The 16,482-nt window shown below is 37.8% G+C and overlaps 1 long non-coding RNA gene across 1 annotated transcript in view; it reads right to left on the bottom strand.

The window, feature by feature from the left end:
• Nucleotides 1-221: 221 nt before the first annotated feature.
• The window catches only part of LOC111093985, a 50,978-nt gene continuing 34,717 nt past the window's right edge, over nucleotides 222-16,482 (bottom strand). Inside the window, exon 3 of the long non-coding RNA XR_005384225.1 lies at nucleotides 222-784. This is a non-coding gene — a long non-coding RNA (uncharacterized LOC111093985). The remainder of the gene's footprint in view (nucleotides 785-16,482) is intronic.

Here is a 16,482-nt window from a genome sequence, read left to right as displayed (position 1 = left end):
TACTCCATCACATTTGATTGATCTGTGTTTCCGTGTCCTGGTACTTAGCAAAGAGCCTGCCCCGTAGATAGGAGCAGTAAATATTTGTTAAAAATAAAAGCATAAATGTTAATAATATTGATTCATTCTACGCAGTTGAAGTTTTCTGAGTCATAAATTTTTAATAAATAGATAAAATAGTTTGAAATTAACATATTAAATTAATAGCTTGTTCCCTTCAATATCCTAAACAATTGCTCTGCTTATTCTCTCTTTAATTTGAGCTATCTATAATAAAATTTTGCTGAGCAAAATAAGCTTAAGTTTAGTCCAAAAGGAATAATTAGAAACTTGGAACAAGTGGTCTGCATTAATGAGTTTTTACTGTGCTTGGTGGGTGTAATTCTAGAATTTTAGAACTGGAGAGTTCTTCTTGTACATGTGTTCATGAGGCTCCTCCAGGTTAGCTAAGGAGACAGGAGGAGAGACAGAGCCAGCCCTCCGCAGGGGGCTGCGGGGCCTGGAAGGAAGGTCATCCATGGACAGCTCTACTCCCGGCCCCTGGCAGCAGCCCAGCTGTCTTTTCGAGAATGAACGTGAGCTCCTCCTTCAGCTGGGGCTGCTGCTATGAAGACTCGGCTGCTCCAGACAATGCTTGGTCTTGGCTTGTCTGGACTCGTCACTTCGGCCACTTCTCTCTCTGCCTGCCCAGATCAGCAAGTGCCGATGGTCTCCATAGGTCTTTGTAGGGGTGGAAAAACTTGTTCCTCTACCTTCGTAGGCTTCGTGACTGGGGCCCTGCGAACTAAACCGGCAAAAGACAGGTTAACTGGAGAAAAGGATACAAATCTTATTTGATATTAATATTTTAATTTTTATGTGTACAAATGGTCTCACAGAAAAGGAAGTAAATAAAAAACCCACAGAAGCAATTAGGCCTGAGATTTTGCATACTATTTTAATGAAGAGCAATAAATTAGGGAGAGGTCACAAGACGAAGGAGAAAGGTTTGTGCTTCTAGGGGAGGCAAATTGTAAGAAGGTAAATATGTAAAGGAAACTAGTGGAAGATAAGGGATATTTCAGTAAGGTTTGCTTATGTAGATTCAATCTGACAGTCATCTCCTCTTCCTGGTATGGGGGAGGGAAGGGAGACAACCAATGTATGCCCTACCTTTAGGGAGGGTAAAGGGCTTGTCTTATGCCTTCTGTTTGCCATTTGCCTTCACCTAAAAACAATCCTATGTCAAAGTTGTGTATTTTGGAATAGCATACTCTGATCCCCCCATCTCAAATTCAAACCCTCACATAGAAAGGATTCAACTGTGACAGATAGTTATTCTCCTTCCAGCTAAAAAGAGATCACATACCAATCTCCCTCCTAAGACCACTCCATAAAGTAGCTGCCCTTGGGGCCAGCCCTTTTTTCTTGAACCAGGGTGATGAGAAGCACAGCTGCTTTCTCAGAAGGCCTATGAGCATGAGATACACTCAAGTCACACCTCTGAAAGCTGCCCTCTGCGTCAACAGAGGCAGATGCTGAAGCCTGGAATGTCAGGTGGGTCATTCCAAGGAGAGTCCTTTCAAAGTCCACTGTGATCTTGGTCTCTGAAGGACATCATCTCCCAGATTTTGAGAAGACTTGCCTATTTGGCTAATTCCTTTTGATCTGCTCTAAATGTTTGAGTTGTCTGTAGGTATCAACAGACACCTCTCATTTTGTTTCCTCTAGTTTTATTTATTTGGTATATAATTGCTATATAACATGGCATAGGTTTAAGGTGTACAGCATCATAATCAATATATGTATATATTGCTAAATGATTACTACACTTGGGTAACATCCATCACAGGTAGTTACAGAACATTTTTTCTTGTGATGAGAACTTTGAAGATATTTTCTTAGCAAATTTCAAATATACAATATAGTAGTATTAACTACAATCACCATGCTGTGCATTATAGCCCCAGAAATTATTGATGTTATAATTGGAAGTTTGTGCTTTTTGACCATCTTGACCCATTTCTCCCACTCCTCACCCCCCCACCTCTGGTAACCACCAATCTATTCTCTCTTTCTATGGGTTTTGTTTTTTAGAATTCACATATAAGTGAGACCATACAGTATTTCATTTCTATACACCTTATTCTCTTGTCTGACATATTTCACTTAGAATAATGCCCTTAACTTTCATCTATGTTGTTGCATATGGTAGGATTTCCTTCTTTTTATGGCTGAATAATATAAATACATAAATGTTCTCTTTTCTCATTCATTCTACAATGGCCAATTAGGTTGCTCCCATGTCTTGGCTATTGTAAATAATGCTGCATAAACATGGGAGTGCAGATATCTTTTTGGGATAGTGATTTCATTTCCTTTGGTTATATACCCAAAAGTGGGATTGCTGGATCATGTGCTAGTTCTATTTTTAATTCTATGAGGAAACTCCATACTGTTTTCTACAGTGACTACCTTTTTCTCCACATCCTTGCCAGTACTTGTTCTCTCTTGTCTTTTTGGTCATAGTCATTCTAACAGATGGGAGGTGATATCTCATTGTGGTATTGATGTGCACTTCCTGATGATGAGTGATGTTGAGCACCTTTTCATGTACCTGTTGGCCACTTGAATATCTTTTTTTTTTGAAAAATGTGTATTCATTTCCCTTGCTTATTTTTAATTCGATGATTATATTGCTATTGAGTTGTAGGAGTTCTTTATATATTTTGTATATTAACCTCTTATTAGATACATGATTGGCAAATATTCTCTTTCATTCTGTAGGTTATCTTTTCATTGTATTGATTAGGCATGTCTTGTTTATGGATAATATATTACCAGTGGGTCTTATATCAGAATTACTTATGGTTGAAAATTAAGGATGGGGCAGCCCGGGTGACTCAGCGGTTTAGCGCCGCCCTCACGTCAGGCTCCCTGCATGGAGCCTGCTTCTCCCTCTGCCTGTGTCTCTGCCTCTCTCTCTCTTTCCCCCTGTGTCTCTCATGAATAAATAAAATCTTAAAAAAAAAAAGAAAATTAAGGATGTCTCACATGACTGGAACACTGAATAAGTAAGCCTACAACATGTTTCTTATTTTCATTTGTTTTACTTAATCTAAATAAAGGAGTTGCTGCTTTAAAAATAAATGTGTAACACTGCAAGGGAAATTGGTATAAAGCTTACCAGAGTTGCTCTTTCTTAGAAGTGATTAATATTGTTTTAGAAGTTTGAAGCAAGGCAGTATGGAAAGTAGTATTTAGTTAACTGATATTTATTGGGAACCAACTACAGGCCAGACATTGTCCTAAGCCCTGGGAATATTGCAGTGAACATGAAAGTTGTATTCCCTGGTCTTGTGGAACTTAAATAGCATATATTCAATCAACCTATTTTTCCTTTTTTTTTTTTTTTTTTTTTTTTTAGAACATGGGAACATGGACAGTAGGGCAAGGAGTGGAGTGAGAGTTGAAAGTAAGTCTAAAGTCCTACACCAAAGTTTTCTAATTAAAGTATGAATGAAAGACTTTAAGCAACCCATGAGCAATTTGAACATTGAAAACAGCAATTTAACTCCAACCTGAAGCAAACTGTGAGTCAGAATAATGCCATAATGATATTGTTAATCATTGGTGGGCTTGTCACCTATTGGGGTTTCTTTCTTTTCCACCTCCCCCACTCTCACTTCCCCTGACTAAAAGGGACAAAAAAAAAAAACCCTTCAAGAAGTAATTAGTCATAGATACATTAATTATTGGACTGGCTATAGACTTTTCATAAACCCAGTGATGTATGATGAGAACCTCAGGCCTCAAGGCCACCAGTTTCTTAAACAAAAGACTCATTATTGGCTCAGCCAGCCTCCATCTGAGTTACTCAGCCCCAGGCCAGTGTGGAAGACCCTGCCCTATTTCCAGCTCTGATTTACTTTATCTACAGCAGATTCATTACTGCTCACCAAGCAGTTCTCTTACAACAGATCCATTAGAACCCCCAAAGCACAGGCCTGTGAACGGGGGGCTCTTCCCCGTTGTTACTCTCAGCACCGGGGAGGGCATGCTCACTGCTGCCTGTGGAGTCTTAGCAGATTTCTGGAAAGCACGTCGAATATAGCTTGACATCTACCACTCATCCCTTAGAACTGATAAAGGCCTGCATTCCCGGCGGGGTGGGGGACCCTGTTACCCAGAGCATCGAATCACAGATCGGGGCCAACAGATGACGACCTCATCATTCCCCAAGACAAAGGATACGGAGCCCCAAAGTCAAACCTTGTCGTGTGCCTGTTCCTCACACTTTTCATCTCACTTTATATCAAATGGGACGTGGATTTACACCTTTGAGCTGAAGAAGCACCCAACTGTGCTTCTGTATTTGACACAGTTTGTATACTCGGCTTCTTCAACCAAAGGCTCTCCCTGCCCTTGATCCCTGGACCACTTCTGTCTATAATTAGTAGATACACCCCCTCCCACCCTAGCTGCTCCGCTCCCAATTCAGACAGTACTGTAATCCCTAATAGCAAAGGTAAGCACCCCAGGATATTGAACCACGGGGCAGTTTCACTGGAGAAAGATGTGCCTGACGCCCTGTGCCTCCGGGAAGTGAACCAGCAGTCAGATTCACCTGGAAGCCACCCTTACATTCAGATGCCTGATGGAAGTTCAGCTTTGGACACCGACTGACTCACAAGTAGAGGCAGAATATCTCGGCAGCTTCATGCCTGCTCTGGTAGGCGGGTTGTTGGAGTCAGTCTCAGGACAACACACTTATCATGAATGAAATTAAAATATTTGTCACACTAGTAAATTTATAACACTGGAATAGATTCTCCTGAAAGCATATTTGCTATTATTTTGAAAATCTATCCTCGTATTTAAAATAATATAATATTAAAGTTTATAGCTTTCTGATATGTAAAACACTGGGCAGCATAGAGTCCTCATCCAGTAGTTATTTCTTGTCAAGCACGTAAAGTGAGGCCTATAGGTTTTTGGTCAATCTGTGACACATATGGAAACCTAAAGAAATTTACATATTGCTCTCTGGCTTTCCTTGTAATTTTGGGCACAGGAATTACATGATTTTGTTATAAAAATGTTATAAAAACAACATGTTATAAAAATAAAGGTCATTTAGAAGATCAAGAATATGCTATTTCAATTTTTAAAAGATTAGTTAAAACAAAGCATTGAAAAATAGTTTTGAGAAATCTGAACTCATTGAGAATATGTTGTGAGACCCCTAGGAATTTGAGAATCCTTCCATAGTTTTTTTTTTTTTTTTGTATATTTTTTTATTAGAGTTCGATTTACCAACATATAGCATAACATCCAGTGCTCATCCTGACAAGTGCCCCCCTCAGTGCCCATCACCCAGTCACCCCAGGCCCCCGCCCACCTCCCCTTCCACCACCCCTAGTTCGTTTCCCAGAGTTAGGAGTCTCTCAAGTTCTGTCTCCCTTTCTGATATTTCCCACTCATTTTCTCTCCTTTCCCCTTTATTCCCTTTCACTATTTTTTATATTCCCCAAATGAATGAGACCATATAATGTTTGTCCTTCTCCGATTGACTTATTTCACTCAGCATAATACCCTGCAGTTACATCCATGTTGAAGCAAATGGTGGGTATTTGTCGTTTCTAATGGCTGAGGAATATCCCATTGTATACATAGACCACATCTTCTTTATCCATTCATCTTTCGATGGACACCGAGGCTCCTTCCACAGTTTGGCTATTGTGGACATTGCTGCTAGGAACATCGGGGTGCAGGGGTCCCAGTGTTTTACTGCATCTGTATCTTTGGGGTAAATCCCCAGCAGTGCAATTGCTGGGTCATAGGGCAGATCTATTTTTAACTCTTTGAGGAACCTCCACACAGTTTTCCAGAGTGGCTGCACCAGTTCACATTCCCACCAACAGTGCAGGAGGGTTCCCTTTTCTCCGCATCCTCTCCAACATTTGTGGTTTCCTGTCTTGTTAATTTTCCCCATTCTCACTGGTGTGAGGTGGTATCTCATTGTGGTTTTGATTTGTATTTCCCTGATGGCCAGTGATGCAGAGAATTTTCTCATGTGCTTGTTGGCCATGTCGATGTCTTCCTCTGTGAGATTTCTCTTCATGTCTTTTGCCCATTTCTTTTTTTATATAAATTTATTTTTTATTGGTGTTCAATTTGCCAACATATAGAATAACACCCAGTGCTCATCTCATCAAGTGCCCTCCCTCAGTGCCCATCACCCATTCACCCCCACACCCACGCCCTCCTGGAGCCTCACAGGGTAAACAACCCCCACTGAGCCTCACAGTGGCCTCACCGGATAAACCCATAGTTTGTTTTTGTGGAAATGATTAAGAGCTCCATTTGTCTCTCCTGGGATTTGGAGATTCTCACAAAATGCTGGATTGACCCACCAATCTTGATTGAATAGTTATGCTAACAAATCTGTTCTAATGACCAGTTATAAGCTCTATCTGAAAGAACTTTCTTCTTGCAGGATATATTTAACACTTAAAGATTATGTAAAATACTGTCACTGCTTTCTGATAGTTTGTAATCCCACTCTCATCATCTATTAAGTATCATCATCATCATCATCAGACACAGAAAAAATACCATTCTGAAAAAATATAAAATTTGATGAACAATTAACAAAAAAATTCCAGCAGGGCTTTAAAAATGCAAACTGGAAATCTAATTCTAAAATTTATATAAGATATAAAGGGCCAAGAAAAGCTAAGACATACTTTAAAAAGAATAACTAAACAAAAGTAACTATAGACACAAGACATACTATAAATTTACAGGAATTAAGACAGTATTGTTGAACAAAGAATAGAAATTAGACCAACTGAAAGATCAGAGCCCCAAAGTCACCCCCATGCATGTGGATATGTGATCTATGAAAAAGGAAATACTGTAGATCATTGATAAAAATACACTTAAAAAGTCAGTGATGTTAGGTCATTTGGATAGCCATATGTAAAAAGCCAAATATTCAAACTATCTTATAGTATCCACAAAAATCAATTACAGAAGGTATCTTAAATATGAATGTTAAAAGCTTTTGTAAGATGATTTATGGGTATAGCCATGAGTTAGGGAAAGATTTTTTAAACAGATTACAAAAAGCACTAGCTTTAAAGAGAGAGATTGGTAAATTGGCTACATTCAAATTAAGCACTTCTGTTTATTTAAAGACACCATTAAGAGCTTGAGGAAGAAATTAGATAATGGCAACAGGTGTATGCTACATATAAAACTGACAAAAGGCTCATATCCAGAATATATAAAGAATTCCTACACATCAAGAAGAAAGAGGACAATCTAATAGAAAAATGGGTAGAAGACCCGAACAGGTAATTTATGAAGGAAGATACCCAGATGGTGTTCAGCTTCATTAATAGTCATAAAAATGCAAATTAAAATCACATATACCCCTACACACCCTCCAGAATAGCTAAAATCAAAAAGACCGACAATACCAAGTATGGGTGAAGATGTAGAGCAATGAGACATTTATGGCTAGAAGGAGTATATTGTATTTAACATTATATGCCAGATGTAAAAATTAACATACTCTAGGACCCAGGTAGTTCAGTGCTAAGGTAATAGAAATGCATGCATATTAAAAGATATGGACAAGAATGTGCATAGCATCATTATTTGTAATAGAGAAAAAATCTTAAAAAGAAAAGAGTCTTCTGGTTTCCAGCATAGAAGTTGTCACTCCCATCCTCACAAGAAGAAAAAAGCTAAACAAAGTAAACAACTTTTTTTGGAGATATAATTGACATATAACATTTTGTAAGTTTAAGACAGACAATGTGTTGTTTCATATATTTATTTATTGCAATAAAATTACCACATAGTGTTAGCAAACACATCTATCATATCACATAACTATCATTTCTTTTTAGTAGTGAGGCATTTAAAATCTAGTCTTTTAGCAACTTTGAAGTATATAAAATACTATTATTAGCTTTAGTCTCTACATTGTACGTTAGAAATCCAGAACTTACTCATCTTCCAGTTGCAAGTTTGTAGTCCTAAATGACATGTCCCCAATCCTCCCACCCTTAGCACCCAGTAACCACTTTTCAACTCTGTTTTATGAATCAAGCTTTTTAAGTTCCACATATGAGTGATATCATACAGTATTTGTCTTTCTCTGTTTAATTTATTTCACTTAGCCTAGTGGATGGCAGTTTTCTTTATTTTTCATGACTGAATAATATTTCATTATATATATATATATATATATATATATATATATATATATACATATACCACATCTTTTTTGTCCACTTATCTTTTGATGGGTACTTACATTGTTTCTACAATTGTGGCAATTATGAATAATGGTGCAATAAACATGGGAGGGCAGATTATCTTTTTCATATTTTGTTTTCATTTTCTTTGGGTATATAGCCAGAAATGGAATTGCTGATAATATAGCAGGTTTATTTTGAATTTTATGAGGAAACTCCATACTATCTTATGCAATGGCTGCACCATTTTACATTTGCCCCAGAGTGCACCTGGGTTCCCTTTTTCTCACATCCTCACCAATACTTATTGTCTCTCATCTTTTCAATATTGTTGTCCTAACAGGTGTGAGGTGATATATCATTGTGCTGTAGATTTGCATTTCCCTGATGAAAAGTGATATGGAGCATCTTTGTATGACCTGTTGGCAATTTGGATGTCCTTGGAAAAATTCAGGTCCTCTTCCCATTTTTCTGAACTGGATTTTTGTTTTATTATTATTGAGTTGTATGAATTGTTTATGTATTTGTGATATTTTTTGGCTTGTTTTTATTTTTTTAAGTTTTAATTTTAATTCTACTTAGTTAACATTAGTGTAGTATTAGTTTCAGGTGTACATTATAGTGACTCAACAATTCCATACATCATCTGGTGCTCATCATGACAAGCTCACTCCTTTACCTCCATCACCTATTTATTCCATCCCACCCCCATTCCCTCTTTTAACCATTAGTTTGTTCTATATAATTAAGACTGTTTCTTGGTTTGTCTTGCTCTTTTTTCCCCTTTGCTCTTTTGTGTTGTTTCTTAAATTCCATATACAAGTGAAATTATATGGTATTTATCTTTCTCTGAGTTATTTCCCTTAAAATTATACTTTCTAGCTCCATCCATGTCATTGCAAATGGCAAAGATTTCATTCTTTTTATGGCTGAGAAATATTCCATTGTATATGTATACTACCTCTTCTTTATCCGTTGATCTATGAATGGACACTTGGCCTGTTTCCATATCTTGGCTATTGTAAATAATGTTGCTGTAAACATAAACATGCATATATTCTTTCGAATTAGTGTTTTTGTATTCTTTGGATAAATACCCAGTAGTGTAATTTCTGGAGCATAGGATAGTTCTATTTTTAACTTTTGGAGGAAACTCCATACTGTTTTTCACAGTGGCTGTGCCGGTTTGTGCTCCTACCAAAAGTGCATGAGTGTTCCTTTTTCTAGATATCCTTGCCAACATCTGTTGTTTCTTGTGCTATTGATTTTAGTCATTCTGACAGATGTGAGGGATAGTTCATTATAGTTTTGATTTGCATTTCCCTCATGGCAAATGATAATGAGTATCTTTTCATGTGTCTGTTAGTCCTCTGGAGAAATGTCTAGTCATCTCTTCTGTCCACTTTTTAAGTGGATTATTTATGTTTTGGGTGTTGAGTTTTATAAGTTCGTTACTTATTTTGGATACTAATCCTTTATTGGATATGTCATTTGCAAATATCTTTTCCCATTCCATATGTTGCCTTTTGGTTTTATGGATTGTTTCCTTCACTGTGCAGAAGCTTTTTATTTTGATGTGGCAGGGTGGTTTAATATTCACGAATCAATCAACATGATACATCACATCAATAAGAGAAAGGATAAGAACCATATGATCATTTCAATAGATGCAGAAAAAACATTTGACAAAGTACAAATATCTATTCATGATAAAAACCCTCAACAAAGTAGGTTCAGAGGTAACATGCCTCAATCTAATAAAGGCCATATATGAAAAACCCACAGCTAACATCATACTCAGGAGGAAAACCTGGGAGCTCTTCCCCTAAGGACAAAAGCAAAACAAGGGTGTCTACTCTCACCACTTCTATTCAACATAGCATCCAACAACTTGGAAGTCCTAGCCACAACAATCAGAAAACAAAAAGAAATAACAGACACTCAAATTGGTAAGGAAGAAGTAAAACTTTCACTATTTGCTGATGACATGATATTATATATAGAAAACCCTAAAGATGCCACCAAAAATCCTGCTAGAGCTGATAAATGAATTCAGCAAAGTCACAAGATACAAAAATTAATGTATAATAATCTGTTGCATTTCTATATATCAATAAAGAAGCAGCAGAAAGAGAAATTATGAAAATAATCCCATTTATAATTGCACCAAAAATAATAAGATACCTAGGAATAGACCTAATAAAAGAGGTGAAAGACCTGTACTCTGAAAACTATAAAACAAAGATGAAAGAAATTCAAGATGACACAAAGAAGTGAAAAGAAAGTCTGTGTTCATGGGTTGGAAGAACAAATATTGTTAATATACCTATACTACCCAAAGCAATGTATACATTCAATGCAATCCCTATTAAGAAACCAACAGAATTTTTCACAGAACTAGAACAAACAATTCTAAAATTTTTAGAGAATACAAAAGACTCCAAATAGCCAAAGCAAACTTGAAAAAGCAAAGCAAGAGGCATACAATTCTGAACTTCAAGTTATGTTACGAAGCTGTAATAATCAAAACAGTATGGTACCAACATAAAATAGACACAGAGATCAATGGAACAGCATATAGAGAGCCCAAAAATAAACCCATGACTATATGGTCAATTAATCTTTGACAAAGGGGGAAAGAACATCCAATGAGAAAAGGACATCTCCTCAAAAATGATGTTGGGAAAACTGGACAGCAACATGTAAAAGAAAGAAACTGGATCACGTTCTTGCACGATACACAAAAATAAATTCAAATTAAAGACCTAAATGTGAGACTGGAAACCATAGAAATCCTGGAAGAGAACACAGGCAGTAACCTCTTTGACATCGGCCATAGCAACTTTTTTCTGTATATGTCTCCCGAGGCAAGGGAAACAAAAGCAAAAATAAACTATTGCAACTACATCAAAATATTTTGGATATTCCTATTTGATATTTGGCTTGTAAATATTTTCTCTCTCTGTAAGTTCCCTTTTCCATTGTTGTTTCTTTTGCTGTTCGGAAGCTTTATAGTTTGATCTAGTCCCACTTGTTTATTTTAGCCTTTGTTGCATGTGCTTTTGGTGCCATATCAAAAAAAAAAAAAATCATTGCCAAAACCATTGTTAAGGAGCTTCTTCCTTACATTTTATTCTAAGATTTCATGGTATCAAGTCTTATGTTTAAGTGTTTAATCCATTTCAAGTTAATTTTTGTGTTTTAAGATAAGGGTCCAGTTTCATCTTCCTGCATGTGGTTATTCAGTTTTCCCAAAACCATTCATTGAAGAGACTCTCTTTTCCCCACCGAATGTACTTTGGGTCTCTTATCAAGTAATAGTTGACTATATACACAGAGGTTTATTCCCAGGGTCTTGATTCTGTTCCATATCTTTGTGCCAATTTTATGCTGGTGCTGCACTGTTTTAATTACTAAAGATTGTAGTATAGTTTGAAATCAGGAAGTATGATGTCTTTAGCTTTGTTCTGCTTTCTCAGGATTGCTTTGGCTATTTGGGGTCTTCTGTAGTTCCATAACATTTTTAGAATTGATTTTTTTCTATTTCTGAGAAAAATTGGAATTCTGCAAAGGATTGAAGTGGATCTATAGATGCCTTTGGGTAACATAGACATTTTAACAATACTAAATCTTCCAATCCATAAATGTAGAATATCTTTTGGTTAACTCTTTGTAAACCAAAAGAGAAACCATTTGTTTCTCTTTTCTGCCAGAGTGCAACTATGCATAGTCCCTCAAACAAGGGCATGAATGAATGTCTTCTTAATTTTTTTTTTTTTATCAATCTTGTAGTTTTCCTTGTACAGATCTTTCACTTGCTTGGTTGGATTTTTTCCTAAGTATTTTAATGGTTTTAATGTTATTATAAATGAATAGGATGGATTTTTAAATTTGTTTATCAAATATTTCATTGTTAGTATATAAAAATGCAACAGACTTTTGTATGTTGATTTTATATCCTGCAACTTTATTGAATTTGTTGATTAATTACAACAGCATCTTTAGGAATTTCTCTATATAAGATCATACAATCTGCAAATAATGAGAACTTTACTTCTTTCCAATTTGGATGCCTTTTATTTATTTTGCCCAATTGCTCTATCTAGGACTTCTATGTTGAATAAGGGTCACAATGGTCATCTGTTGGTTCAAAACTTCTCAGGAGCTTCCCAGGTACAATCTGAAAGTGGCCCCTATATGTGGATGGCAGGGAGAGACTAACGGAAGAGGTAGACCATCCTACATTGATAGGTGGCAGGTTTAATAAGCAAGGGAACTTAGACACCGAGCTTGTCTTGGGTAACCTCAAGATGAAGTTCTCCAGATCTGCCCACCAAGTCTCAAAAGTTTATATGGGTTTAGGCACATATACTAGTCTCAGTACCACATCACTATCTCAAGGCTGCATCCTTGGGGCAGCTTCCGGGAAGTGGGTAGGCAAATGGAAGGTACATTTCAAGGGCAAGGGAGCCTTCTATTGTCTGGGTCCAGTTCATGGGTCAACCAGTAGTCATGTTTTCTTGTTACCTCCCCCAACACTCAATCCCTTGTGTCTGGCTCTTAAAATCTCACATGTCTCTTCTCTTACACAGTGTGCACTGAGCCATTAGAAAGGGATCTCGTTAGTATGGAGGCAGCTCCTTTGGCTGTTATCTGGCTGCATTCAAGGCAGATGCCACAGCAACTGTCCAAGCACATGAAAACTCATGACAATGATTCCTCAAATTAGTGACAACTTTTTCTATCAAGAGCCCCATGATCTGAACCCTTGGGTTAGATCACTCAAAGCATGAAAACTCATGACAATGATTCCTCAAATTAGTGACAACTTTTTCTATCAAGAGCCCCATGATCTGAACCCTTGGGTCAGATCACTCAAAGCATTCACTTGTATCCTCACGTGATTTCCTAAAGACAACACATTAACAGACGCATCAGTTGTGAACAGTTGACATTCTGTTTGAGTAATGGCATAGGTGCCTTCTTGCAAGGCAGTAATAATGTTCAAGACTATCCTATTTTGGAAGACAGCTTTTCTAAGTAGAGACATTTCAGTGTTCAGTAAGGACACATTTTGTTGGCTATCACTTAAGGCTTGGTAGATAAATTTTTTAAGGGTTTCCATGTGTGCTATAATATGCTCTAAGCTAATGGAGGGAACCGACAGCAGCCAAATAAATGATCCTACTCATGGAAAACAGAATGTGTCAACTCCTCTCTTTTTTCTTCAGTCTCTGTGGAAATTGTTTCAGTTATCTCTTAGGAGGTTTACACTTCAAAGACATGATAAGACATGATACAGCTTCAAGGGACCAAGAAAGAATGTAAATTTTCTGCTAGGAATTTTTTTCTTGCTATTTAAAAGTTTCCTTTGTATTACAGATTGGATGGCATGAGGCATTACACCCTTTTCCCCATCAATCACCACAACATCCTCCTCTTCACTCTCTTCACTTTTCCAGGGATTCCACCTCTTAATGTTTTAATCAGGCTCTGTTACAAGAGCTCAGATCTTAACCTGGCAGCTTGCAACCTCTTGGTTTTGCAAATGAACATGCTAAGGACTCCAGCTGATTATCCTGCCTTCCCACCCACCTTATCTGTCAGCCCAGAAGCCAGCAGAATAGTGAACAACCACATGTCCTTATCTATGTCAGCTCATCTTCCAACTTTCTAACTCAAGCTTCAACTTCTAGTTGGGTTGGTGTCTACTGAACTGTGCTAAGTAGAGGCCAGCCCACTGCACCAACCATTTGTTTCTCTGCAATGTGCATAGTCCCTCAAACAAGAGCAGCCAGCATTAGGGGGTGTCCCCATACTCATGTGGCAGTCCATAAGCATCTGACATATGGGCCACCCTTCTATACGTAGAGGTTGATGGCCAATTCAGGATTTCCCCTGTTGATACCTCATTCTCAAGGCCCATTTCTTTGGTCTCCTGCCTCGTTCACCGCTTATTGGTTTACACCCTCAGAGGCTTCCAGGTGTAATCTGAAACTGGCCCCCAAACACAGAGGCCACAGAGAGACCAAAGAGAGGCAGACTATTCTGGATTGGTGGATGGTAGGTTTAATAAGCAAAGCAACTTAAATAAGAGGCTTATATTGGATGGCTGCAAAATGAGGCAATCTCTGCACCTGCCCACCAATTCTTAAAAATTTATATGGAGGTCGTAACTGGTTTCAGTCACATATACTGTCTAGATGGTCTCAGCACTGCATCCCTATCTCAAAGCTATATATTTGGTGTAGCCTCTGGGGGCAGAGATGTCAAGTGGAATGCACGTTGCAAGAACAGGAGGTGGGGAGAGCTCTGGTTGCCTGGATCCAGCCCACAGATCATCTGGTGGCCAAGTCCTAATGATGATCCCCTTCAGCTGCACCTATTTCTCATTCCTGGTCTTCAAGAAGAGTTTTTAACCATTTACTGTTGAGTATGATGTAAGCTGTGAATTTGCCATATATGGCCTTTATTATGTTGGGCTATTTTTTATTCTAGGGTTTTCATCATGAAAAAAGATGTATTTTTGTCAGATGCTTTTTCTGCATCATTGAGATGATCATATGATATTTATACCTCAATCTATTAATGAGGTGCATCATATTTATTGGTTTGTGTATGTTGAACTATCCTTGCATCCTAGGAATAAATTCCACTTGATCATAGTATATGATCCTTCTAATGTATTGTTAAAATCAGTTTGCTAATGTCTTGTTGAGAATTTTTACATCTATATATCAGGGATATTGGTCTATAGTTTTCTTGTAGTATTCTTTTTTTTTTAATTAAAAAAATTTTTTTTTCAGAGAGAGCAAGTGAGTGGGGAGGGGCAGAAGGAGAAAGAAAAAGAATTCCAAGCAGGGGCCACGCACATCCTGGAGCACAACAAGGGGCTTGATCTCATAACCCTGAGATCATTACCTGAGCAAAAATAAAGAGTTGGACACTTAACCAACCGAGCCACTCAGGTGCTCCTGTAATGTTCTTATCTGGCTTTGGTGTCAGGATAAATTCTCATAAAATAATTTTGAAAATGTTCTTTCCTCTTCAATTTTTGGGAAGAGTTTGAAAAGGATTAGCAGTAATTCTCCTTTAAATGTTTAGTACAATTCACCAGTGAATCTATCCAATCTATCCTGAGCGTTTCTGTTTTGGAAGGTTTTAGATTACTTATTCAATCTATTTACATGTTTTTGGTCTGTCCAAATTTTCTATTTCTTCCTGATTCACTTTTGGTGGGTTTATATTTTTAGGAATTTACCTGTTTCTTCTAGGTTATCTGGTCTGTTGGCATGTAATTGTTTACAATTATTTCCTATGGTTCAATGTATTTTCTGTATGTCTTATACTACCACAATGCTGACATCATTCTCAAAAACTTTTCTTAGGTTCATCAGAGAACTAAGGTCACAGGGCAAACTGTGACCCCTAAAAGTGGAGAGACAAGTGACTACAATTATAGCTTACCAGGAGCAGAAGGCTAGGGACAGAGGCTAATTACTGGAGCTGGTACTAGAGTAAGGAGGCTTAAACTTTAATTGGCAAATTGCTGGAAGCTCAGTGTGCATAAGCTTGAGAATTAAAAATGAAGAAGGGCCCAGTATTACTTGAGGGGCTTCACACTTTTGTGAGTCTACTCCCAGGAGCCCCACCAAGTGTCCAGGGTGAATAGCAGAGAAAAACTACCTCCTCTCTTCCACAGGGGAGGGGGGGAAATACACCCAGAGCATTCTGTTCTTCCTAACAAATGGAACACTGTTTTGATAGAAGCCTAACCACCTTGGGGTTTGCCAGAGTCTAACGGACCTGAGGCATGGGAAATACCCACCTACAGCTCCCTAAAGCTCTCCTGTTTTACCTAAGGGCAGGGGAATGCAGTGGTTGCCTGAGAAGCACTTTGTGAAGGTCATAGCTGAGGGCACAGGCTCATTGACAACTGAGGTCTGATAGCCTAGGTCCGAGACACTTCCCCTCCCTCCACACATCCTCACCACAGCAGCAGGCTCCCAAACGATAACAGATTACAACTGGACTACATGACTCAGATCTTATTGAAATCTCTAGGAAAACCCAGAGCAACAGAGGAAAAAAAAAAAAAAAAAAAAAACAAGAACACAGGGGAAATTTTAGCCTCTTAACGCCTACAGCTACAGCAAGGAGTAAACTCCTAGCCAGATAAACAAAACCTAACACTAAAACATATTTCTTTCAGTCCTTTAACTTAGTAACC

The sequence above is a fragment of the Canis lupus genome, chromosome 35, assembly GCF_011100685.1.
Source record: "Canis lupus familiaris isolate Mischka breed German Shepherd chromosome 35, alternate assembly UU_Cfam_GSD_1.0, whole genome shotgun sequence".
Taxonomy (NCBI): Eukaryota; Metazoa; Chordata; class Mammalia; order Carnivora; family Canidae; genus Canis; species Canis lupus.
The sequence above is the reverse complement of the archived record's forward strand: the minus strand, read 5'-3'. Positions and strand labels throughout refer to the sequence as shown.